The 26603-nt window shown below is 35.3% G+C and overlaps 1 protein-coding gene across 15 annotated transcripts in view; it reads left to right on the top strand.

The window, feature by feature from the left end:
- The window catches only part of kcnma1a (potassium large conductance calcium-activated channel, subfamily M, alpha member 1a), a 733327-nt gene that overhangs the window by 390288 nt on the left and 316436 nt on the right, over positions 1 to 26603 (top strand). The gene's annotated exons all lie outside the window — the stretch shown is intronic.

The following is a 26603-nucleotide window of genomic DNA, read 5'->3' on the forward strand; positions in this document are numbered from 1 at the left end:
GTTATTTACTTATTCCTCTTAGTATTTTTTTCATTATTTTTTGCTTTTTAATGACTTTTATGTGTATATTTACATATTCTTAAAGTTCAGTCACGACCTTTCCTCTGTGAAATTAGAGTTTGCACACTTTCCAGTGGTCAGAAAATTGTTTTTCTTGAATCTGTTTTCTTCTGACACCTCCATATGCTTGTAGTTTGCAGTAGGTTAACTGGGTGCTTTAAATTGTTTGTTGAGTGAGTGTGAATGTGGCCTATGATGGACCTGTGAGCTGTGCCGAGTGCTGCTAAGGAAGACTATGTGTCCCTGTGGCTCTGTAATATGTAGGAAATGTGATGTGAGAAAAAGAAGTGATTGATTTCATTCAATCAGATAATTGTTTATCAGTTTTGCCTTTGGCAATGCCAGTCATTAATTAAATAATTTGGTGAGGCTCCTACTTTATTTACCTTACCTTTCTTCGTAGGAGGGGTTTCTGGCCATTAGACTTATATCAGGGTAACTGACACACACTCATTTTAAGAAACAGAATAATGCAATTTATTGACAAACACAAGGTTTATAGATATGATATGATAACTGCGCATATATGTCAACACAGAAGATGGGATGCAACACAGATGATGCAGACAAACATTTAACATAGATGAGGCTGGCTTTTTGATTTCTAATTTATCCTGGCACAGAAAATCAATTTTATAATACCAAGTCTTTCTCTGATGCTGCATGGAGTTGAGTGTTGTTGCTCTGTTTTCATGTAGAGGACTCCTCTTGCCTTGGAGTGCACTCTTGGTATTTGCTATATGGTCCTTCTTGACTGTGGTCTGATACTACATTTTTCAGCTTGCTGTTAAGCTCTTTACTATGTCTTCTGCAACTTCTTAGGAAAAGCATTACTCTTTCTGGCACAAGACTGTAGGTATTGAAGTTCCCTTCCTGAAGTAATACTACTTTTTAATCTTCTCAGACTGAACTCCGTCACTGGCACAGAGCTTTGCCTAGAATAGTGGATTTTAGAGCTAGTTCATGGCTTCCAATACTAAGGCTCTATGGAGAGTAGCTTCCAGGCCAAAAGAAAGTTTATTAGCTTTTTGCTCCACAGATAATGGATAGGTTCTTACCCCAAAGATAGTGGCTCATCACTCATCGGCTTTCAGTGCCTCCAGAAGAGAAAGCAGATCATCAGCTTTCAAGCTCCAAAGAAAAAGAAGAGATCAATGCAGCAAGTTTTGAGGGAAGGTGTATCCTGAGGTTATTGGACCAAGGTTACTTCCAGTTACAGACACACCACTGGATTTCTGTATCCCTGTTAAAATTTGCTGTCTTAACAGTCCTTTTGTGCCACTAAAATCATACCAAATTGGGCAATGGGCAATTTCTCCCATAAACAAAATTAGCAGTCTTGAGAAATAGGTGAATGTTGGTTGGATGAATGAATTAACTAGCCTAAAAGAAATGTAAAATTCATTAGTTGAATTCATCAGTAAATTTAATTGTAGATCATTTCATTAAAAGTAAAAAAAATGCATTGAAGAACACTTAAAAATGATACAAATTGTATTTAAATTACATTGACCCAGTGATTACTTCTGCTATGTAATCCATTCACAAATATATATAGAATTTATACAGAATCTCACCATATGTCATAATGGTTTCTTCCTACGTCCCAAACATGTTCATATAATTCTAGGCTGACCCAGTAGGAGTGAGGGCAGGAGTGTGTAAGCATGTGATGAAACAGCATCTTGTCTTGGTTTGGATTGTGCACTGATTGCTCTTGAGTCTCTGGAGCTCCCTTTTCTACAAGCTTTTTCCTCAAGTCTTTGTTCTGAGTTTATTTTCTGATGATCATGTAAAGGGACACTTAGGATGAATGAAATTGTTTTGCTTTCTGTTCGTTCTTAATATAGATTCATTTATCACTGTGCATGATAGTACAGCTTTTGCAAAGCACTTGAGAGTGCAGCAATGAGTTCTGCACTTGACTTAAGCTGGTTTAAGCTAGCAAAGATCCAAAAATGCTATTTATTTTTTCAGTCCTGCCAAGACAAGGATTTACAAAAAATGCAGCACATGGCTCCCTGCAGTTGGCAAACTGTTGTGAGCCCCTCAGCGTTGATGTTAAAATCCTAACAAGTCATTTTGGTTGAAATGTATACCTTTTATAGTTCAAAGACCTTAAAAAGTAAAGGAAATATAAAGTTTCCATGCAAGGTGTCCAGAATGTCTCAGAAACAAAACAAACAAAATGATGGTTTTATATGTTTTATTGTCTGTAGTACTAGGGTGTTGTACCATGTTAGCCATTATGAATGTAGTGAGAAGTCAAGCAAAATGACACCTTTTATTGGCTAACTACAACAATTACAATATGCAAGCTTTCGAGGCAACTCAGGCCCCTTCTTCAGACAGGTTGTAATTGACTACATTTTGCCTGAAGAAGGGGCCTGTGTTGCCTCAAAAGTGTGCATATTGTAATCTTTTTAGTTAGCCAAAAAAAGGTGTCATTTGCTTGACTTATCACTACATTTTATTGTAAAACTTCATTGCTATTAGAGCATATGAAATTTATATTAAATGAAAGGTAAATATAGTTATATAATGTGGTGGCCATATTTAATAATTTGATTTTATTTCTTTTGTATGTAGTACAATGTGACATTTCTTTTAGGTTTTTTTTGCCGTATTTAGTTATAGAAATTCAGTATGTGACAATTACTTGTGGTTTAAAGTCCATGGGCTTCCAGTACAGAAAATATGTATGCATGGATCTTCTGTATTTATATAAGTGTTATTTGTTCTTTATTTAATAACAATTTTCCATATGTTAACTTTTAAAAAATATTCATATCCTGAAAACATTTTTCTGTTCTTTAGCATCCAGTTTTCTCTACAACATCATTGAAAAGAAATGGTAAACATATGTTGCATATAATGGACTGCTTGTGTACAATTGTCTTCATCTTCAGCCTTCTCTCTATGCCTTTACAGCATCGGGGATGAACGGTTGACTTCATACTTTATTTTAATCATAAAATACACTGAGTTTAGAGCAATGATTCTTGTATATCAGAAACATACTGTACAATGTAAAACAAAACAGACGATTTTGTCTGTTAAGCTTGTCTGTTTATCTAAAGTCTGGTTTTCCTAATATAGCATGTAAATAATTTTTAAAAGTACATATTTTTTTTCTTTATTTATATACATCACTTACTAATTTGTTCCAGATTTCCACAGCCCTTTGCATGTTGAAATATTTCTTGTGTTCCATTTTGGTTGATTTTCCTCTTAATTTTCACCAGTGTCCTCAAGTATCCAATTTACTGTCTGGCTGAAAGAACTCTGCAAGAGATTATCAAAGCCTCTGATAATTTTGAAGACCTGCATTAGGTTCCCATTAAACATTTTTTGCTCAAGACTAATGTGGTTTAATTCCCTTAGCTTGTCAGAGTAAGACATGCTCTTTGGTCTGGGGATACACTAAGTTGTTATTTTCTTCATAGCTGCTATTTTTTGTTTTTGGTAGTGTTGCAACTGAAACCACATACAATACTGTACTTGTGGCCTTGTTAACGAATTATCAAGGCGGAACATAAAATCCCTTGATCTATCTTCAACTTCTCTCATGCAATGTTAGTTTTTATAATATAATGTAATATTTTCTTTTCTTTTATAACTCTTCTGCAGATTGATTGCCTATGAAGAAAGGAATGCTCATCAGAATTAACCACTCCATCTTTTTCAGAGTTTGAGTGTATTGCCCTCCTTGTATTCATAATTCATTCCCCATTACAATTTCCTAAATGTAGATTTTTGCACTTCCTCGCAATGAATAGCATTTCCTTAATGTTAGCCTTGTTTTGGAGATTGCCCAGTTCTTTCTGAATTTCTTTTTCAAGCTCACCATATTAGCTTTTCCTCCAATCTTTATAGGTTTATAGGATCATTACTGTCATTACAGTATACAACTTTTATCTTAAAATTTCCTAAGATAGTCAATAAAACATTGATAACAAAAAAGAAAACATGCATGTTTGCTATTTATATCAGACCTTGTTTCAATAATGTAGTTTTCACACACTTTGCATTTTACTTTATGTACAATATGGTAGACTTTATTACTTTATGATGTGTGGGTCACAGATGTGCAAAGAGAGAAGGAGGTGAGGCCATGTTTATGAACAAAATCAGCTTTATTGTTGAGAAGACAGGAACATCCTTAAAACATTTATTCATACGGGAGCTGTCACTCAGACACATGCAGCATGCAAGCAGTGACGATGATGTTGTCCTGCATTCGCTCCATTCTTAGATCAAAAGAAACAGATAGCCTTCCTGCACAAGAGAGGAGACAGAAGTGAGCACAAGGCCAAATCAGTGAGCTAGTTTTAAATGCTCCCCGCATTAAGCATTGGGTGACAGATGCATTACAACGTGAGCCTCTGAAAATGCAGTTGCACCACCGGCGGACAACCAATCCCTGCCTGCATTAACAGAGTTTTGGTGCACAGCACAGTTCGGGGGTTGTTGGGATCTTAAAAATCTCAAGATATGCAATATGATAGATTTTTATTGCAGCTCCATCCCTGCATGTACAGTAGGTCCTCCAACCTGCAGGGAAAAACTTGGGGTTGGTGGCAGAATTGGTACTCCAGCCACCATAAAAAAAAAAAAACCCTCTTCACTGGTTCCACTCCATCTGAAGTAGTGTGGTGCTAAGGTGTCACCCGTTGCATGGCTGCACTCAGGTCCTAATCTGGGATCCTGAGTTGGTTTGTCGTGTGGAGGGTGCAACAATGCGCTGTATCAGTGCATTCTCCTAACCTCTCGCTCTCTCCTTCTAAATTTATAGCTTTGATTTTTTCCACATACTTATTTTAATTGCTTGTCACTAGGTTTCAAAACATTTTTTTATAAAATTGAGAAAAGTAAAGTAACAGAGAAACATGTAAAGTATGGGACTAAATATTAACAGACTAACCTTTAATTTTAACACTCTCAAGTAAAACTGCTTATGTTTGATATTTCTGTTTATTAATGGTTAGTCAAGAAGATATTTGAAAGCATTTTTGTTATACCATATACAGCAAAATAAAGAAGCTTCCTACAATGCCAGACACAGTGTATTCATCCCTTTAAAAATGCTTGTGTTATGCTTAAAAGCCCCACCTTGTATCATTTCACATTGTGCAATATGGTGCGAACAACATGTAGAAAATGCGTGACATTCCAGAACATTCCTGTGGCATGTTGCCACCCTAGCATTCTGTGATTCTTTTAATTTGCTTGATGGCTTTTGTTGACTAAATGCATTTTAGTCATACATATACTGTATACTAACTGCACTTCTCAAATTTTAACTACATCTGCCTGCATATACAGTTTTCAGTAATGATGCAATATGACACCACATTTATTCTTTGTACACAGTAACACACTCTGTCATCTGTCAAAGATGAGTTTCTTTTCATTATTTCTTTCTTTACATGAGGAGTTTTTATCTTTTTTGATTTCAGAGGATCTCCTGTGGTGTTTTGAAAAAGCTGAGAGCCAACATTTTTCTGTAGTTCAGGTTTTCTAAATTCAATTTCTGTTAAACTTCGTAACATTTATATAAAAATATTAACTGACTTATTATTAGGTCCAAAGATTTATCCCAGACTCTTTTATGATAAAAATCTATACCTTGTTAGGAGAGTCATGAGTAACTAGATAAAAAAAATCCTTAATTAAAATTGACTTCTTCACAAAGGCAAACAAAGCACAGATGCTTCAGTGCCAACACAAAGCTTCAGGAAGTATTAGTTTGGGAGTATTTCTCTTTAAAATAAAATGCAGTTGTCTGCTGTAACACTGAATTGCAACGCTAGAATTTATTTATACAGCACATTTTCATACAACAATGCAGCTCAAAGTGCTTTACAAGATGACAAAGAGAAAGTTACAAGAAAAGAAGAACAATTACAATTAAGCAATAATAGTAAACAATAAATAACAACAAAACAAGGTAAGATCAGATGGACGGGAGGACAACAAAAAAACAAGCAAAAACAACACACAAAAAAAAAATCCTCCAGTTAGGCTGGAGAAGAAAAACAAAATCTGCAGGGGTTCCAAGGCCAAAACACAGCCCAGCCCTCACTGGGCATTGTACCTAACATAAATGTTAGTTTTTATGTTTCAAATAATGAAGTGGGTCTCCAGGGCAACTGAGACATCCACCTTCATTTCTTCATCTCAGGGGGCTGCATGGTGATCTGATCAGGTGGTTGTGGTGGCACAGATCTCCATCACAGAAGAACCAGAAAAGACAGAGAGAGTAGTGAGGGTTAGAACAGATTGCAGATCCCTGAAGAATACGATAATTATATTCCCATATAGTCTATTAGAAATACAACTAAAATAATGTTTTTTTAGCAGTATTTTAAAATGATCCTGGCAAATTCCTATTGGTAAAGCATTCCAGAATTTAGGTGCATAACAGCAAAAGGCTGTCTCATCACTTCTTATAAGCTTGGCACTTGGAATTACTGTATAAGCAGAGCTCAATTTGAAGATTTAAGGTTACATCTTGAAGTGTGGGGAGATAGGCATTCCAAGATATAGGACAGAGAAAAATTATTTAAGGCTTTATAAACCATCAGTAGAATTTTAAAGTCAATTCTGTATGACATGGGTAACCAATGTAACAACACTAAAAGGGGTGACATGCTCATTTTTTCTTTTTCTAGTTAAAGATTCTGCCTGCTGAATTCTGCACTAACTGCAACCTATTTATGTCTTTCTACGATAGTCCTGTTAGGAGTGCATTACAAGTAATCTAGTTGACTAAAAAAAAAGTGAATTCATTTTTCAGTGACTTGGAAAGTTATCTAGATGTCTAACTTTTCCTGTATTCCTTAAGTGAAAAAATGGAGTCCTTATAATCTGAACTAAATTAACTTACTATTACAGCAATATAGCCATGTAACACCATCTAAAAAGAAAACAAATGCTGTAGGTTTCACCCAAGACTGACTTGGTATCACAAGGTGAAATATTGCTAATTGCAGACTGTGCATAGATGTGGTATACTACTTGACTTAGGGCTTTGTCATCTTCTTATACTGCCAGGAAATATCAGCGGATCTGAATGTTTCCTGCTGTCACCTAAATATTACAACAAACTTAGACAAATTAGGAAGTCTTCAAATGTTTCAATAAATAGCTAGCTTAATGATGAGGGAAAATATATTGCCTTTTGGTGGTTTGTGGAAAAGTAAAATTATTTTGTACCACTGGCTTCCAATATATTATTTTTGATTGTGTAATGCTATAAAAGTACCTTATGAATATTCACAACAAAATTCTCAAGTTTTCCTTAACACATGAATGAAGCTTAATTACTCTTCCAATTTTTAGGTATTATTTGAACTCCTATAATCTCAAGACACCTTGATGATAGTGCAAAAGCTGCATAACTGGAATTATCACAGCACTACACATGGGTGGTAGAGAAGTTACCTAAATATGTGTTTGGAACTTTAAAAAAAAACTATAAAATTTGATGTAAAAATGCAGCATATTTGCCTAATAATGGTGTATAACAAAAAGTCCTTTGGCAAGTACACATAGATACTCCGAATCACTCCCAACTTTGACTATTGTCCTAATTGTGTAATGCATTCGTTTGGACTGTTTTGAAAACTGATAGGCTGTGGTTGAATTTGAAATATTTGATATGAGATATTTGATTCACTTTGATATAAAGAAAAGTGGAAGGTTGAAGCTGACCTGCACCCAAACACAACATCTCACAAAACGAGTTATTTTCCATGAATCTGAAAGCTAAACTTCATCCTTTTTATTAGATAAAAGTCTTTCCAATTATCCAGAACTCCACTCCCCCTCCTGCCCAGTTACATTTACCTCTGCAACAGCCAATTTGGCTGCGTCACAACCAGAAGGAATATTCCGTTTCTCATCTCAGGTAGGGCATGTCATAGACAGTTTGTCCAATACTATTTCTGTACATCTTTGTGTGTTTTCCTAATGTTGTGTTTTACACAGGGTATCTGTATTTCTTAAATCCAAAGCAGCTAACACCATTTTATTGTTGCTTCCATGACATTATCTAGCAAAATTCTGCCCTGTACTGTTAAATATGTTAAATAGACCCTTTCTTCATATACATAGAGAAAAACAGTAAAGCATAAAAAACAAACAAACCAATGACACAGTAGCACAATTACTAGCATTATTTCCTTTTTTCTCTGAAAGATTAGCTTCAGATCCAATGGTACTCAATCTGTGTCAGCTGGTTACATATTCTCACTGTGTACACGTGTTCTGAAGCTAGTCTGGTTTTCATCTCACATCACAAAGACATGTTGACTGCTGACTCAAAATTAGCTTGGTTTAAATGAGTAGTAATGTTTATAAGTTGATAGTTTCCAAAGTTGATTCTTGCCTTCTTTTCAATATTTCTGGGATAGGCCTCAACCCCCTTTGTCTTTAAACACTGATTAAGTCAGTTTAGAAAATAATTGAATGGTCAACTAACATACAATTATTTATCCTCTTCAGTTTTTTTAGATTTATGTTGAAATTACTAAATGCTAATGGGATTGACTGTTTCCCTCCCCATTAACAAAATCTTTTCATATCTTTGCCTCTTGCTCTCTCTTTTTTCTCATCAACACTCATCATCATCTCCTTTTTGCCTCTCCCTCCAACAATACCATCCCATAATACTAATACCTATCTAAAATCATTGTCCCCTAGCTGACCATGATGCACAAATTCTGATCCCATCACATCACGCTAAAGACCCAGCAAGCCCTCTCTATTTTTATATTCTCCCTGCTGCATCACTTGTCAAGACCCTAATACTGTGTTTCTGAACTCCAGTAGCAGACTCTTGGGATGGAGGCTCTGTGAAATGGACAGATGACCACCCGACAACTGGACCCCTAAAATCAAGGATGTAGGATGTAGCCCCCACTTCACTACCACCATACCAGACCATCCTCATGGTCTCTTTCTGATTTTGTTAGGATAATAAGATGTTTAGAGAGTCTCCAGTTTTTGGGGCCAGAGAGGTGCAAGTCAGCTGTTTGCAAATGATGTGCAGTCGTGGTCCATTCTGACTTTGATATCCAGTGTTGACTGGCACAGTGCACAACTACATTCTGCACTATAGGAATGAGATTTGTCACTTCCAAAGTTCCGTTTATGGCTTTCTTCTAACAAGAGTAACTGGTTTCCTGCAGGTAATGTGGGATAAGCTGATTTCCTTGATTAGGAAAGCAGTGTTTCTACTGAAAGGTTCTCCCATACTGCTAAGGTCCTCACATGGACACAGAGAATAACACCAGCAAACCTGCACAGGAACCTTATTATTCCCCACTTGTTCTTTCAACATATTTTTTTTTTGTCATTAACCACTGCCTGTGTGTGTGACAGGTAAAAATGAATATGTAGACTGATTGGTAAATCAAAAACATTTATGGATGACTTAGCTCCCGTTTCATTACCAAAATCTGGTATAAACTCCAAAAAAACTGAGCTGCTGCACCGGTTTCTTGATCATTTTCTCAATCACCTCAACTTTTTCTCCTGCACAAGACCCAAGGTACTTGAACTCTTTTGCTTGGGACAGCTGCTTAACCCTTATCTACAGAAGGAAAGCCATTTTTCTTTTTTTTTCTTTTTTTGGTGAACGACCATGACTTCCAAAGTAACAAGAGTTAATTGCAGTCCCCACCACATAACACTCAGCTGCAAACAATATGATAAGATGCAACCCTTTGCTTTCCATAATCTCTTAGTTATAGCTAATATTCTCTTAGTAAAAATTACAAACTGTAGAGAAGACAAGACGCACCCATAGTGGAGTCCCACATCCATATTGAATGGTTTCAACTTTATTCCATATATACAAACACATTTCTCACTCAGCAAACAATCTTGTAGCACCTTTCATAACATAACATACCATGGGGCAAATAGCTCTTCTTAGATCTTAGGCTTAGCTATTAGATGTCACCTCTGTTACACCAGCATAAATCGTCCCAAGCTTACCGTGGAGTGCGATCCTTGGACAAATGGAATACACCCCTTTTTCAAAATGGAGGCCACCACCCCATTCTACCAGTGTTTAAAGGATGGTCCTGCATTCCATATAAAATTGCTACAGTCTTCCCTGCATGGAGTTTTCAGTTCCTGCAGTGACCTCAGCAATGGCAGTGCGCATAAATGTAATAGCTTCTCTAGGTCCGGAAAAAACCTCAGATTGCTGCAGTAAGCAATAATCTCTGGAGTTGTCTGATAGAGCTGACTGGGGTAGGACACGTAGGAAGTGGTGTGCATGGAGACAAAAGCAGGACAGAAGGACTGGCATCTGTGCATGGCTAAAAGCAAATCCGAATAGACCGGTCATCACATCTCCTTTATTCTCTAACGTTCGCTCCTTGGAAAATCAGCTAAATTATCTACAGCTGCAACTACATACGCAGCATGAAGTGACAGACTACTGCATTTTTCTTTTGACTGAAACTTGGCTCCACAGCAACATCTCTGATGCAGCAATCCAGCTGGATGTGCCAACATCCTTTCGTGCTGATTGGAATGCAGAGAGCTCCTGTTAAGACTTGACGTGGAGAACTATGTATGTATGTCAACATTGTGTGGTGCAGTAACAGTAACATTTTTACAACTCACTGTTCACATGTGGTGGAATATTTGATTGTGGAATGCTAGCCCTTTTGCCAGCCATTCACTGCCACTGCACATTCCTACCAGTGTTAACACCCAGGAGGCCCTGTGGCAACTCTACAGTGCCATCAATGAGCTAGAGACTGCCCATCCAGACTGTTTTATTGCAGTTGCTGGAGATTTCAATCATGCAAATGTAAAAACTGTTCTGCCTAAATTCTACCAGTACGTCCACTTTCAAACCTGAGGAGCTAACATGCTGGACTTGTTGTACACAAATGTCAAAGGAGTTGCCAAATACGACGATTTTCAAATTGATGTCACCAAGTACACTCATTCTGTTCTTGGCTAATGTTGAGAATTAGGGATGCTGCCTTCAGATCGGGGGACAAAGTAGCTCTCAGGCTGGCAAGAAATGACCTCCCCACCTTCACAGGACCCCTTACAGTTCTCGTATCATGCCAGCTGGTTCGCAGATGATGCAGTCACACTTGTCTTGCAAACTATATTTCCCATCTGGAGAAGAACAGCTATTCCAGGATTTTGTTTATTGACTTCAGTTCATCCTTTAATACAATCATCCCACAGCAGCTTACAGTGAAACTTTCTCTGCTTGGATTGAACACCTTACTTTGTAACTGGATCATGGAGTTCTTCAGTGTGTGTTAACACTAAGACATTGCACATCATCAAACTGAGCACGGGGGCCTGCAGGGCTGCATGCTTATTCCATTACTCTGCTAACACCTCACTGTACTGCTAAATCCAGCATAAATCAACTCATTATGTTTGCTGATGATACAACAGTAGTAGGACTCATCAGTAATGAAAATGAAACATAGCAGAGGTGGGACAGTTAGTGAACTGGTGTGGACAACAATCTGTCTGTTAATGTCAACAAGACAAAAGAGCTGATTGTGGACTTAAGAGCAAACTCTGAACATTCCCTAACCCAAAATTCTTGGGTGTCTACATCACTGGGGATCTCTCCTGGTCTCTCAATACCACAAACCAGGTCAAGAAAAGGCTCAGCAAAGGTTGGACACCTTAGGAGGTTGAAGCGAGTGAGAATCCCTCCTTGCATTATAGCCACCTTCTACCGAAGCACTATTGAGAGTGTCCTGATGGATCATATCCTGGTTCCGAAGCTGCAGGGTGTCTGAGGAGGAAAACTCTACAATGTGTGGTGAGAATGGCTGAGAGGGTTATCGGTGTCTGTCTCCCATCTATTTAGGTCATTTTTAAGGACAGATGTAAGAAGAAAGCCCTTTGCGTTGTGAAAGACAATTTTGTTTGTTTTTTCATTCGAACTGCAACAATGCAGGGAGAAATGTCATAGTTTGATTCCAGTATACTGTGTTCCTCCAGCAGTAGGTGATAAGTACTATATCAATTAAAATGTCTAAATCTTCAGCCTCCTAGGTCCACCAAAATGTAATAAAATATCTTGAACGGTAAGACCCTATCATCAAAAATGTCAAAGTCGTATATAACACCACAGATGCTTGCACGTGAATATTATATAATTTCCTGATCTCCTGTAAAACACTTTAGATATAGTCTACTTTTGTTATTACATTTTGTTTGGTTTTGGGAACCAATAATTCAATTTCCACTAGAACTTGGGTCCTTCTTGTTCACAGTCAGATTCACTTAAAAAGCTAAATCCCACTTTGCTTGATATGCATTAAGTTGCTTTGCTGGTTTTTGTGGTTAGTGAATATTGGAAAGTGCAACTCTTTACTCTCCTGCTATTGCTGAGATTTCTTAAGTGACAGTTTTTGGTTAGTATTTCTAGATTACCAACAACATATAGTAGTTTTTGTTTAGCAGAATTGAGTTTCATGGAAAAGAATGCACACGAGTGCAGTTTCACTGTATTTAAAAACCATTGAGACAAGACTGTATCCACACCAATTATAAAACTCATCAACTTCTAGTTCAGAATGCAGGAATGACCCATTGTAAGGCACACGTGAGCAGATCTTTGTTTATTGAAGACTTCTTAGGCGTCTTTGCTCTATACAAATTTGTTTTTGAGACTTGTTATCTGATTCTTTTTTAGATAGATTAATAAATCAAGAGTTTTTTTTGCAATGTTTCAGAAAGTAATTCTGACATGACCATAACAAAACATTTTAATAAATAAATCATTGGATTTAAGGAAGATCTTAAGATTAATAGTCAAAAAAGTTCAAACACCACTTTAATTGCATGTCCTTCTTTTATAATAAGACTACCATGATGTCATGGCTTGAATAGCAACCAGACACAAAAAATGCCAGCACTCATGAAAACACTCAAAAAAGTAAAAATACAATAACACACAAAATTATTTGCTTGATCCTAACATTAGGTCGGCTAACTCTACAAGGAGCTGTATTGTTGATGACTTAAAGGTTAAAACTTGATTTGAGAGTTGTTGTGAAAGGACTTAGCCTGAATATTTGGGGAGACTGGCACAGCCCAGTTAGCATTTTTCACTGGCTGCTCACTAAACAGACCATGTGATTTAGGTCTAATAGCATATAAAACTCTTTCTGATTCAAAAGTCCTGGGTACAGCCTGTAAAAGTAGATGTTTGTAGTCCTGGAATTTTGTAATTGTCTCATTTTTATATAATTATCACCCCCTTTATTACTATTGTACCACAGCAAAAACCTACCTACATGTTTATGTTTTATTTTATTTAATTTAATTTTTTATTATTATGGACTTTTGAATCAATTTTTACACATTTAATGTTTTTATTCATAAAATTGCATTTTTTCCTTTATCATTTGTGTTGAGTTAATAAACACACTTTTTACCGGCCTATTTCTGTGCATGAAATGGTGTTTGAGCTTTTTCTTTTTTGGTTCCAAATTGGCTTTTGCAGCAATGTACACTTTTTCTTTAAAAAGTCTGTTAATTTCTCTGTTAAGAAGAAAAGAGGTTAATTTCAGGAAATAACACTTTTTATCATTGGAGTTATTTAAAATATTGACTTTTTTTGGTCTAATTTCTTTACTAACCAGACTGTGTCTGTTGTCCGATGAGATACAGTGGATTCTGCTCATACTAATTATGAAAGGGCCTACATGATCAAAAAGGCATAAATGTCTGCCCCTGTCAGGGTTTATTGAAATTTGGGTAGCACCCATTTACTTACGAGAAAAGAAGTGTGGCGGACGCTAGATCCAACAATTGAAAAGGGCTGCCAACATGTTGCATTTATATTTACTCTTTACTGACTATTATGTGCACACACATGTTAAAAGAATAATAAATTAACATCTGCCAAGGAAAACAAGTGCACTATATACTCTATGCCAGGACTGCCAAACTCTTGTCTTGCACTTTTTTGACATGGCTGTGGTTTAGATTTGTTGCTTTGTTAACAATTAATATGAACAGTTAAAAACGAATTAATATTTTGTTAAACTGGAAATTAATCCAGTTAGTAGTACTGGTGTTACTCTTTCTTGGCATGTGAGCTGCAAGACTTTTTTTTTAATCTTTCAAGATCCTAAAATATGAGGTTGAATTTAAATTTGCTTTAGATGTGTTCAAAAATATGCACTAGAAATGTTCCTAGGTTTACTTTCCTGGTCAGTTGAGTTAAATGTTACTTTATGATTCCTCTCAATGTGAAGTTAATCAGAGTTTTTTTTTGGTAAATATACAGACTGCACTCCTGTTGGCTCCCAGCTGCCACAGCAGATCTACTCGATGATTATAGAAGGTGCCATCTGCGTCAACAGAGTGGTTGCCAATTTTTGAGACCTACTGTAGCGTCAAGCTGCATAGAGTATATTTGAATTAGTGTTCCCTTTGTCAATAGATTTGCAATTATGTACAATATGTTGTTGTGTAAAAGTCAGAAATATGTTTATGAAGTTAGTTGCAATTTTTTTTTTTATTCTCTAGTCCTACAAAGTTTAAACAAAATGTTCTACCCAATGATGCTTCCTGCCCTCCATTCAGAAAATCAGTTAGAAAATGAGTGAATGTTTTAACAAAAAGACATGGGTATTAGAATGTCCACATTATAATTATAAACTTTTAACAACACAGCTGAAAAGAGATACAAAGGAAATCAACAGTATGTGCTACCCGAGGGCAAAAGGAAAAATGTCACAGACACTGAAAAACGATGCAGTGTAGCTCATGGAAAATGTTTTCTATCTAAAGGAAATAATAAATGACTTTTATGTCAATTACTTCCCTGAAAATGTATGTTTTGTCTACTTAAGGATCTCTTTAATTAAAAACCGTTGGACGTAGATGATTTGTAATTTGTCAGGTGGATGTGATAAAATATGGCTGTCATTATTGTATTTGGTTTCTAAATGTTCAGTCGTTTCAATGTACTACAGTATGAATTTCATTTTTCTCTTTAAAACAGTTCTGCTAGTGCTTCAAGTTATTGTGCTACCAGCGAGGAAGGACATAGAGCAGTCCCTCCAAACGGCTATTCATTTGCTAACTGACTTCCTCAAGTTGTTTGATAGTTCATTGTGTAATATTATTCTCTCACCTTTGGGTACAAATTTGAAAAAAAAACTTGTTTTTTTTATTTACAGATACGGGTTTATAAGCTATTCCTAGAAAATGCTGCCTTAATATAAACTTTCTTTCCAACATCAAGTATTTTTCTTTACAATACCTAGCTGTATTATATCATTTATACATATGTGCTGATCAAAATTTTAAGCTCAAGTAACTTTAAGTTAATTACGGTAATTGATCGAATGGACTATACCTGTTAGCTTGTGAGTAATGTGTGCATCTCTTTTCTTTGAAAATACTTAAAATTATATTTGTTCTCCTCAACATTTCTTCTTGCGCATCTCTTTACAGCTTGTTGTACTTTTTGATAACATGCTTAACTTTTAGTTTTTGGGAAGAGTTAGTTAGATGTAAACATATAGATGCATGTATTCACAGCAGCTTTAAAGATTCTTCTGCCTATTTTGTATTTGTTTGAATTAATTATTATTTTAATTTCTAATACCAATTCTTTTCCCATTCATTCCCTTAAAATGTACATTTTAGTACATCAAGGTAAGATATGCATGAACTTTGTTGCTATTAGGAGAGGAACCTAGGTCAAATTTGATATATTAGCACCATAGTAGATCATGCTGTACCGTTTCTAGTAGAGCTTGCTATAATATCCTTTTATTCTTCTACATTTTTGCACTTTATTTACTGCTTTCATGTAGATAGTGTGTGCTAATTCAAGTAGAATAACTGCTTTCTTGAGAATGCTTTTAATGGTCTTTCTTTAGTTTCAGTGCATGATTAGATTTGGCTGCAATTTGTTAGATCAGTATCATGAAAATATTTCTTTCTGTCCTAAAAAAGAAAAGTTAGTGATAACTTTTAACTTAGTACAGTATGTAAAGAATAACACATCTTCACTATGTCTATGATATGTCACACATGAAGACATTTATAGGAAATAAATGTCTATTTTCTATTTCTCAACAGCTATTTTAACAGGATGAATATGTGTTTCAAATTGTTGTTTTGGGCTCAGATTAGAACTTTTAATACATTTCAAAGTAATTCAATAAAAAAAGTAGGGCAAATGTTGTTTTAATGTAATAGCAGAACAAAACATAAACTGAAATATGATATTGTATTGTCTGCATAGCATTTGTTTGTATTACTGTAGAATTGAATGGTTTAAGTAATTTGCAAAGCCATCACATTTTTGTCAGAATTTCTTTTGCCTACTATAAATGGATATATTTTGTGAATAGAAGAAAATAAATAGTATGAGAAAAGCACCTGGTCCTTACAGCCTTATCAAGTATTTAACTTGATTCGTCTGTCAATGTCAATGCACAAGAGCCAGAAGAAATTGGTATTTAGAATGATGTAGCACTGAGAAAAGAATGATCAAATCAACCCTGGGATGGATATAAATCACTAATCTGATCTATTGCTGCACTGTTGGAAAATGCTTCATGTTTACTTAATTTATTTATTTTGACAGTGTTTCCTTGTAGAAAACCACACAGTTGGTTAAGTTTCATTAATTCAAAGCCATCATTATTTCTCTTTAAATAGGTAAGGGCAGATAATGTGTAGGCAATGATAATGCAGACAAACTATTTAGATATAGCTTGTAAAAGAAGGAAGATTTGTGAACTTAATAAGAAATGCAACTGTTCAGTTAGACGAACATTTAAGGCAAGTTTGGAATTTCTCTACAGTGGTTATATCTGCCTGGGTATCATTAAGAAGCAGTAGAAGTAATGGACCAAAAATCAGTAACACAATTATGGAAAAGTTGTAGGACCGAACAGCTACCTACCGTACAATTCTGTTGGTGTCTTTGATTGTATGTCCATCTTTAGGGGAGACTGAGGCATGTTCCTAGGGATAAGAAGAAATGTATGTTTTTAGACTTTCTGTCAGCCCATTTGTATATATTAAAGTGAAAGCAACTTTTAAAAGAAAGCTACATTTATCCTTTAATAAGTAGTTTATTACCATGTTGTAATATCTTTGCCATGATTACTGGAGAGAGAGAAATTGGTGGTAGTATGGCTGCAATTCTAAAAGAACACATTCTTAGAGAGCATGTGCAACCTGCTAGTATGAAACATTTAGTTAATATATAATAATCTTTTACAATTTATTACAAAATATAAGAAGCTATAACAGGATGAATTGTTAAACACCAAAAAAAGGATTTAGTGTAACTCAAGGGTTAACTAAATGCAACCTAAAGCTGAAAGCACAAGAGGTCTTAGAGAAACTACAAACTATAATATCCAAGGCTAGAAAGCGGTACTAAGATCAACAGAAAAATCCACAAGGCACCCCACTTAATGAAGCAGTGTTGAGAATAATGGGAGAATTGATCCGAGTCAGTAATTACTGGTGGCATTAATTGATTGGAGGAGGTAGTAAAGTTCTACATACTAAAAGTCAGACGATGTGATGTATTAGATGAGGTGATGTAATCAGAAAAAAATTATAAAAGCAGATGAATTGTTAAATTGAATGCTCACAATATGGATGGAGCCATTTGTGCATAACTCAGAGCAAATAAAGAAATGTCCTGTATTCAACAACATGGATGTCAAAGTCTTAGAAGAATTAAGAAAAATTAAATAAAATTAATAAAACATATCACAAAATATCTAAATCAGATTTAAGAAAAGAAAATGTGTTTCCTAGTAGCACCAAAAAATACAATAGTTTACTTTTTAGTAAACATTTTGGTAAACATATGCCAGCAATTTTTGAAGGGAATAAAAAAAATGAAAAAAACAGGAACTCTTGAATTCCTACGTATTGGACAGACAGAGGCATCATTTTCTGCCTGTGCCTAGGAAAATGCCTCCTATTCTAGATGGACATACATTTGTCAAAGATGACACTTAAGAATTGTAAGACAACATACTTCCCTCATCTGTTTGTATATATAGGTATGAATGCTGCATTTAAAAATGTGGCTATATATATATATATATATATATATATATATCTTTTATTTTGTACCATATTTACTTGCCTTAATATCTGGGGAGATGTATTGGTTATAGCATGGCTAGAGTTCTAAAAGAATGCATTCCTTGGGATAATTCGCTCCCTGCTGGACACATATAGTAATTATGTTTGCACCACCATTATGACAAAGCAAGCATTCATTTTAACAACAGATATTGCAAAGATTATACCAATTGTTCTTCCTCCTCCTCCTCTCTTTGTATCATTATCAAGTTCTTCAGCTTTGTTGCTGGCATATCTAACAACTTTCAGAAATATTGCTTCCACATATCAATTCGATTTAACATGTGCCACTCTGGTTTTATGGTGCCACTGGTTTTGTTTCTGGGATCCAGTAGGATCTCATTGCTTACTCAACAGCTATTTTTTAAATTCATGTTGCAGGTGTTGATACCAGCCACATATTTTGTTTTATATTATAGTGCCTTCTTTTGACAAACATCTCACTTTGTGCCTCTTTGTTTTGTGGTATTTTAAATTAAGGTACCATTTTGTATCATTAAATAAAAACCATTTATTTCAGTACATACAAAAATACAAGTATAAGAGAGAAATAGTGAAAAACTTCCTGAGGTGTAATGGATCAAAACTTTTTTTCCTTGTCACAACTTGTATTTTCATAAGTTACTTAAACAAAAGAAGTTATCCTGATAAAATATGAACCACAATGTTATAGTGTTAAGACAATAAATACTGAACAATATTTCATATACTTCCACTTTACATTAGTAGTACTTTTTATCATCAATGTAGTTTACAGACACCTATAAGCTTTGTTTTTTTAATAATATCAGTACACAGAGAAAGAAATATTACTAATAAGCAGAATATGAAAATATCATTAATGATGTATAAACTAATGAACTAGTAAAATTTCTTAAAGTTTGGTATTTTCAAGTTGAAGTTAGTTTTTCACTATCATAGTATATTTTAATTTTTTACATAAAATAGTGTCCTAAATTGAAGCATTTTTTATTCTTTTATATACTGCCATGGCTTATGATCCTCAATAAAAAAAGAGGGCCGAGTGTCTGATATATTGGCCGATCTGTTAGTATTTTCTGAAGTCATTTGATTTGAATATGCATCTGCTATGATTCACAATGTCTGCCATGTTGGTGGCAAATGCATACTCTAATCATATTATTTTCTTACACCATGTGTGCTCAAACCAATTTTTTTTCCTAAATGGTGCCAACTGTTTACCTATTATGTGTTGTTATTCTATACACCTTACACACTTTGTGTGGCATGTCATGTGCATGCACAATAAATAAATACTGAGAAAATGAAAAAGCAGATTATGCCTTACAGCCAAACCATGATGACACAGATGGAAGCACCAATTGTAAAGTTTTATAGTGCATGTTGAGTTGCTGTTGCGGAGAATATAGCAATTATAGAACGGAGGACAACATTTTTGAATGAGTAAAGGGCATTAGTAAGTTTCACTGTTTATTCCTGGTAGACATCTGCTCAAGCCCATAATATGATATGGCAGTGAAAAGTTGTTATTTGGATATTTTGTAGATCAACTTTTAACTGTTTTTAATCACATGTAGTGAAATACTGTGAGTGTTTGCAAGTTTGATGTTTTTCCAGTTTTCTGATTGTCTACAGAAAAGAGACAGCAATTCACAATGGGCATCACATTCAATAAAGTCAATAACAGCGCCTGGAGAGGAGTTTTATAAATTAAACCATGCCTAAGGGTCTGAAAGGTTGCCAGTTGGTGAGGTGAAGTGCACAGCTGGTCTCTTTTTAAAATGGCTGAATCACACAAAATGTTTTGCTTTATGCTCTTTTTCCTTCTTTAAATAACATTGATAAGCTTTATTGCAATATACTGTATACACAAACTCAAATGCTCTTGGCTCGAAAATAGATACTGTATATTCACGTTTTCAAGCTTTATATTCATGTTTTTAAGTTTTTGTTTTCACGTTTAGATACAGACCCAATCACCCCCAATTTTAAAATGCAAGAGCAAACTGGGCATTTTTAAAAAACGTATTTAAAAATGCTTCATGGGAAATTAGTATACACTATGATTGTGAAAAAACAAGTTTGAATGGAAAATAAACTTATTCTTTAAGGACTGAACTTTTACTTTATTTGGTCACTTGCTCTGTGACAGGGGTGATTAATGGTTTCTCAGTGTGTATATGATGTATCTTAAATCAAATGGAAAATAACAAGAGGTCCTGTGTATTTTTCAAATCTCCCAGATAATAACCAGCTAATGGTATTATTTGTAAAATGGAGTGATATTTATTGAATGAAGTTCACTTTTTTTAGGTATGTCACATAATTACATTTTTTTATATAAAATGACAGACTAAAAATATTATTTCATGTCATATAGTAAATATATTTACTTAAATAACAGTGTGGAAAAAAATTGTACCCTTTAAAGTTATAGCCTTTTAACACTCTTTTTCTATAGTATTTTAATACCTTTGCAAACTGCACTTAATTCTGTGCCCTCACGTGTTGATTTCAAGTTTCTTTCTTTGCATCTCTGGAATATAACAGTACTAAAGTTTTTTATGTAACAGTAGCATTTTTGTACAGTTTCCAAAGCAGGTGTCACTTTGTGCCCAAGCAAAATAATTTGGATAACAAATGTTTCATGTATTTAGGTCCTTCAGAGAACTGCATGATTGTTGACTGTTACTGTAAATACTTTTATTTAATTTGTTTTTTAACTATGTTCGGTTACATTTGACCAACCTATACCTTAGTTAAATGTAGCTTTCAGTTACCTAAAAATGCTCTTTAACATTTATTACAAAATGTTTACTTGTGGAGTATTGTTTTTAGTTATGTTCCAAGTTAAAAACTATTGGTATCTTTTTAATTTTAAACATATAAAAGGAATGCATGTAGTATATAACTTTTAAAATTGTAAATAAAAATGTAATTATAATTAGGAAGGCAAGGACAGCTTGGCTAGATGTATACCTCTTGTTTTTTCCTATTTTTATCCCCACGTTTTCCTAACAGCTTGTTATTTCTTTTGCAAAACAGTTTATTGTAATTTAATTTTAACTTTGTTTGGCTTATATAATGTTCTTTTTGTCACATTTGGCCACTCTCTTGCTTTTAGTTTGGCTATGTTTTGTTATGTGCCGTCAATTTATTCTCACTCTCTTACCCTAATTTTTGGATGCTGCAATAATTTAGTCTGCAGTTATTTCAAAGTCCTATACTGTAAATACTTACTCCAAAGTTTTCTTTTGGAATATTAGTTTTGGGACCATTGTGGTAGTTTATTATTCTTTACTAGCCAACCCGCGGCATAGCATATGCCGCATAATTATGTATTGATGGGTGAACACTTCCTGAACGACACAGTTGTCCAAATGGGGTGGGTTTGTGGACACCACTGTGAGTGAATGAAAAGATAGACCTCTGGAGATAGCAACATATAATTGTCCGTGACTGAAAGCGGAATCATCTGTGACGAAGAAGGCCACGCTGGTGAAAGTTACTTCATCAGTAGGGATAAGTGTCAGTACTTGTAGATTAAGGTGTAGCAAGTCTTCGTTGTTGACGCTTAATATAGCTTGTGTACTGAGATGTTCCGGAGTCACAGTTGAGAAACACTTTTTTAATATCTTTTAAGCACAGGGGAAAAAATGAACATGTGAAACAGTAACATTGCAACAATGCTATCTACGACCCGATCTCTGTAAACAGAAGTGAAAACAAAATCGAGCCCGGTGTATTGTTTAACTGCCTTGTGGCGCTGTAGTAGTGCTGCTGCTTTGCAGTAAGGAGACTGTGGAAGATTGTGGTTTCGCTTCCCGGTTCCTCCCTGTGAAGATAGCGCTTTGAATACTGAGAACACCGCTATATTAATGTAACAAAGTATTAACAGGAAATTGTCTTCGTGTAATAGTAAAAGGCAAATTATCCGCGACAAACAAACTGTTTTACACGCTGCATAGCAACCCGCGGCGTAGTATACGCCGCATAATCACGCCGCTTTTTAAATGTTTTTTAAGCAGAGGGAAAAAAATGAACATTTGCAAAATCCGTAACGCTGCTTTCAGTAAGTACAATGCACACGCGTTTAATTTGTCGGCCACTTTTTGCCAGCCATCTTTTCTGGTTTGGGCTGCTTTTGCAGTGTTACCACTTGTACATATTAAATCTTGAAATCCTTCGAGTAACTAATTAACTAACTAACTAACTAACACCAACCCACCCACCCACACAGCTTGTGTGAAACAAATGCGCCCATACTTTCATAATTTTGTTGCAGCCTATAGTGGAGTCAGGCACAGAGAAGGTCAGCTGCTGAGAGAGCATCTCGAGTGTTGCAGGGCCTGCATCGGTGAAGCGGGTGAGATGCTAATGAAACAGAGGCACAGGGCTTATTGGTTTTTAAAGACTGCTTCCTTCATTGTGTTTTAACCTCAGTTTTAAAGAATTGTTTTAAGGATCCCATGGGATACCCCTCACAAACTGTTTTAGACGCTGCATTCAGCAATTCACATCCACGACAAACATGCCTCTTCTTACATGGTCCTGCTTTGGTGGGCAGGGAAACGTTTTCCGTGTTCCTGCAGGACCATCTAAGAGGACGCATGTTTGTCACGGATGCGAATTGCTGTATGTAGCGTGTAAAACAGTTTGCAATGTTGCACGCGGTCGTGCGTCGTAACCGAAAAGTCAACGTGGCTCAGAGCTGCATGCAGACTGTAGCACAGACAAACAGAAATGACGTCGTGTTTTCCGAGGCGTCGCATCCGAGTTGGTGGTCATGGCTCTGCGAGTTTTCATCGTATCCAATGGTCTTAGAGTTGGTGGGCGTGGCTCCTTCCTGCGTGCTTTCATGGGTGTGGGTGTGGCTCCTTCCTGCGTGCTTTCATGGGTGTTGTGCCGCTCTGGCGGCGGCTTAGAGAATTATATATATATATATATATATATATATATATATATATAGATTTAGTAATATGGACGATTTCATATCGAGATGTAATTACCCTAAATATGTTTAAAGTGGATACATGTCAGTATTTTCAGGGTTAAAGACATTCTGCATGTTCATTTCAACAATGATTTTTTGATGACAGTTCTAACTTTCTGTTGGTTTCATTTTGATTTCCCAGCTTTTTTGATCCACACTTTATCTTTTGACCGTATTAATCCCTGCTCCCATCTCCTGGTCCATTCCAAATAATTTCCCTCTGCCTTTTACCATTAGCGTCAGCACATATAGCTGCCTAGGTGTGGGCACAGCCATTTTGCCGTGGCAGAACTTTGTTTAGTGAAACCGTGTTCTTTTGTTCTCCTTTGCGATTCCCATTTTGTAAGGTTTTTTGGCATTTTCCAAGATTTGATTTATTTTTTGGTATTTTGGATTTTGAAATTTGGATTTCTGGAGTAAGGCTGTTAAATGTATTTTTACAGGTTTTGGACTGAATGCAGAAGAATGCACAGTATATGCTTTTTTATTTTTTAATATTGCATTATGTTGTGGATTTCACATATATTCCTTAATATATTTTAGTGATGTTACATTATTTTAGAATCAACTGGTTAAAATGTAGTATTTGCTGTAATGAATAACAATTAATCAAATTTTTATTTTCTTATTTAAATCCTCAGTTAAAGGTCTTACATTTACAACAAAGAATTGGGTATTGCATTTTAAATAATAAAAATAATAATAAAAAAACAGATTTGCATCAAAGAAAAAAGAAAAAGCCAAACTTAATATCTGCAAATGAAATTTTCCTTTCCAATCCAACATGCACAGTAAGTCAAAGCTTTGAAACACCAGGGTCAGTGCCATCAATTACACTGGAAAAAAATAACTGCTTAAGAATCTTAAAATATTTTTCATGTGGGGAAATCAAGTATTGCATTATAGCTCCAAGTCAGTACCTGAACTGTCAAACAAAATGGAACTGTAAAAGTTGAAAGTAACTTTGGCCAAAGGCAATGCAGTGTAGAAGACATGAGTATGTAACCAATATAAAATAAATTACATAATAAATATTTGAAACAAATTCATGTGAAATATAACTTATAGAAATTAAATTTGTTGATCTTTTCAAATTTATTTTCTCATATAAAATCCCAATTCCAACAATTTTACTTATATTGAACACTAAACTCCAGTAAGTTATAATAAACTGCTGACAGTTTTTACTTTTTGTAAGCCAAATGGCTTATGTAGAATCTAATGGAGATTTAGTTGTTACACACAGTAGGCTTAATTTGGTTTGTTTGGTGCTTTCTCCAAAATACAATAGTACATTTTGTGTTATTTTGTTTTCTCACTGCTTTTGTCAGTAATGTTGAATCACAGAATTAAAAAGATGAGTAGTTTTATGCAGTGTATTCTGGGTGATCAATGCTTGTCATAAGACAAGAGAAAATTAATAGTTAATTTTAAATCATGCTCACCATTATATTGAATTGTATTGAATGTGGAAAAAACATGCATTTTCTGAACTGTTTTTTCTCTTTACTGTATAATGAAAAATTATACACAGAACAAGAATATACATAGTATGGTGAAGTGGCACAAGGCATTTTAGTGAACAGCTTGATTGTAGCAGAACATAATAGTTACATACCAATTTATTGAAAAGGGGTTTTCTGTATTGACTAGAACTACTTACTCTGCTCTGAAAAAATAAAGGACTACCATAGTTCTAACTGAATTAGAACCAACTATTTCGACTAGAAATAATCCATCTCTCCATCCAACTACTTAACTCTCTTATCTAGGACAGGATCATGGGACAGCTGGAACGTATCCCAGCAATCATCAGATACAAGGCAGGAAGAACACCCTGACAGGCACAAGCCCACCACAGGACAAAAACACACACACTCAGGCAAATTAAGCTGTTTTTGGACTGTGGGAGGAAAAGGGAGCACCTGTAAGAAACCCACGCAGACACTGGGAGGGCATCCAAACTTCACACAGGGAGCACCTGAGACATGAACTCCAGTCTCCATACTGCAGGGCAGTATCAATGCCACTGCACCAGGCATTGGAAATAATAATAAAAAATAAAATATAATCTAAAAATCACATTTGCTCATTTTATTCTTACAAACAAAAAAAAGTCTATAATGTAAAATTGCAAATGAAATTGCTGACCTATAAAGGGAACATAAATATGCATGTAAACAATGATTACAGTGAGATGTACGAAAGTAAAATTACAGGCGATTTTCTTTACTTGTGGTTGCTTGGGTCTCTCTGCGGTGGGTTGGCACCCTGCCCGGGATTGGTTCCTGCCTTGTGCCCTGTGTTGGCTGGGATTGGCTCCAGCAGACCCCCGTGACCCTGTGTTTGGATTCAGCGGGTTGGAAAATGAATGGATGGATGGATGCTTGGGTCTCTAAAAATAGTAACATTGTATCTGTTACTTCACACTCCTGTGGGGCTAGCTGAACACAAATAAAAGTTAGCAAATTCTGCATACATGTTATTGCAAAATTGTGAGTTACAATATTCAGAGTAACCATTAAATATATTAGTGTATCCCTGTCTCACAGTCAAATATGTTATAGTATTACATGTGTTTATGTACAGAATTTATTTTATTGTTTTCTTTTTTGTTATTTCTGAGTTGTTACATGTTTTATTTTGATGTATTTTCTGTTATGTTTGCAAATATGTACTGTCTCTTGAAATGTGAGTATGTTCTGTGTTCCTTTTGGGTGGTTCCCAAAGAGGCAGGGCCACCCTAATGTCAGAGCTACAGGGTCATCCTTCTGGCTTTATATTTGAGCCAGAACCAGGATTTAGCAGTCATGCATTTCATTATCTTTGGCTGTGAGTATTGCTTATTTGCTGTTGGATTTGATTTGGATTTCTGATTTTCTGATTTTCTTGCTCTGTCTTAAGGATTCTGGTTTCTGGATTTCGTGTTGGAACTTTGTTAATTTAGGACTGACAATTAGGCACATCCTTTTTTACTCTTTTGCTTGTTTGAGTATTTCCTTGTACTTTTCTATTTTTGTTAATAAATCCTTTTATAAGGTTTATCTAATGACCTTTTGTTCACAAGCCGAAGTTTACAGTTACACTCCTACTTCTGGAGCGTTTTGGGACGTTTAAGTTTGTTTTGAGGCCTCACTCCCTCTTTTTATGTTTGGGAATATCTCAAAGACAGTATTGTAAATAAAAAAACTATACAGTAATCCCTCCTCCATCGCGGGGGTTGCATTCCAGAGCCACCCGCGAAATAAGAAAATCCGCGAAGTAGAAACCATATGTTTATATGGTTATTTTTATATTGTCATGCTTGGGTCACAGATTTCCGCAGAAACACAGGAGGTTGTAGAGAGACAGGAACGTTATTCAAACACTGCAAACAAACATTTGTCTCTTTTTCAAAAGTTTAAACTGTGCTCCA

The sequence above is a fragment of the Erpetoichthys calabaricus genome, chromosome 2 (genome assembly GCF_900747795.2).
Source record: "Erpetoichthys calabaricus chromosome 2, fErpCal1.3, whole genome shotgun sequence".
Taxonomy (NCBI): domain Eukaryota; kingdom Metazoa; phylum Chordata; class Cladistia; order Polypteriformes; family Polypteridae; genus Erpetoichthys; species Erpetoichthys calabaricus.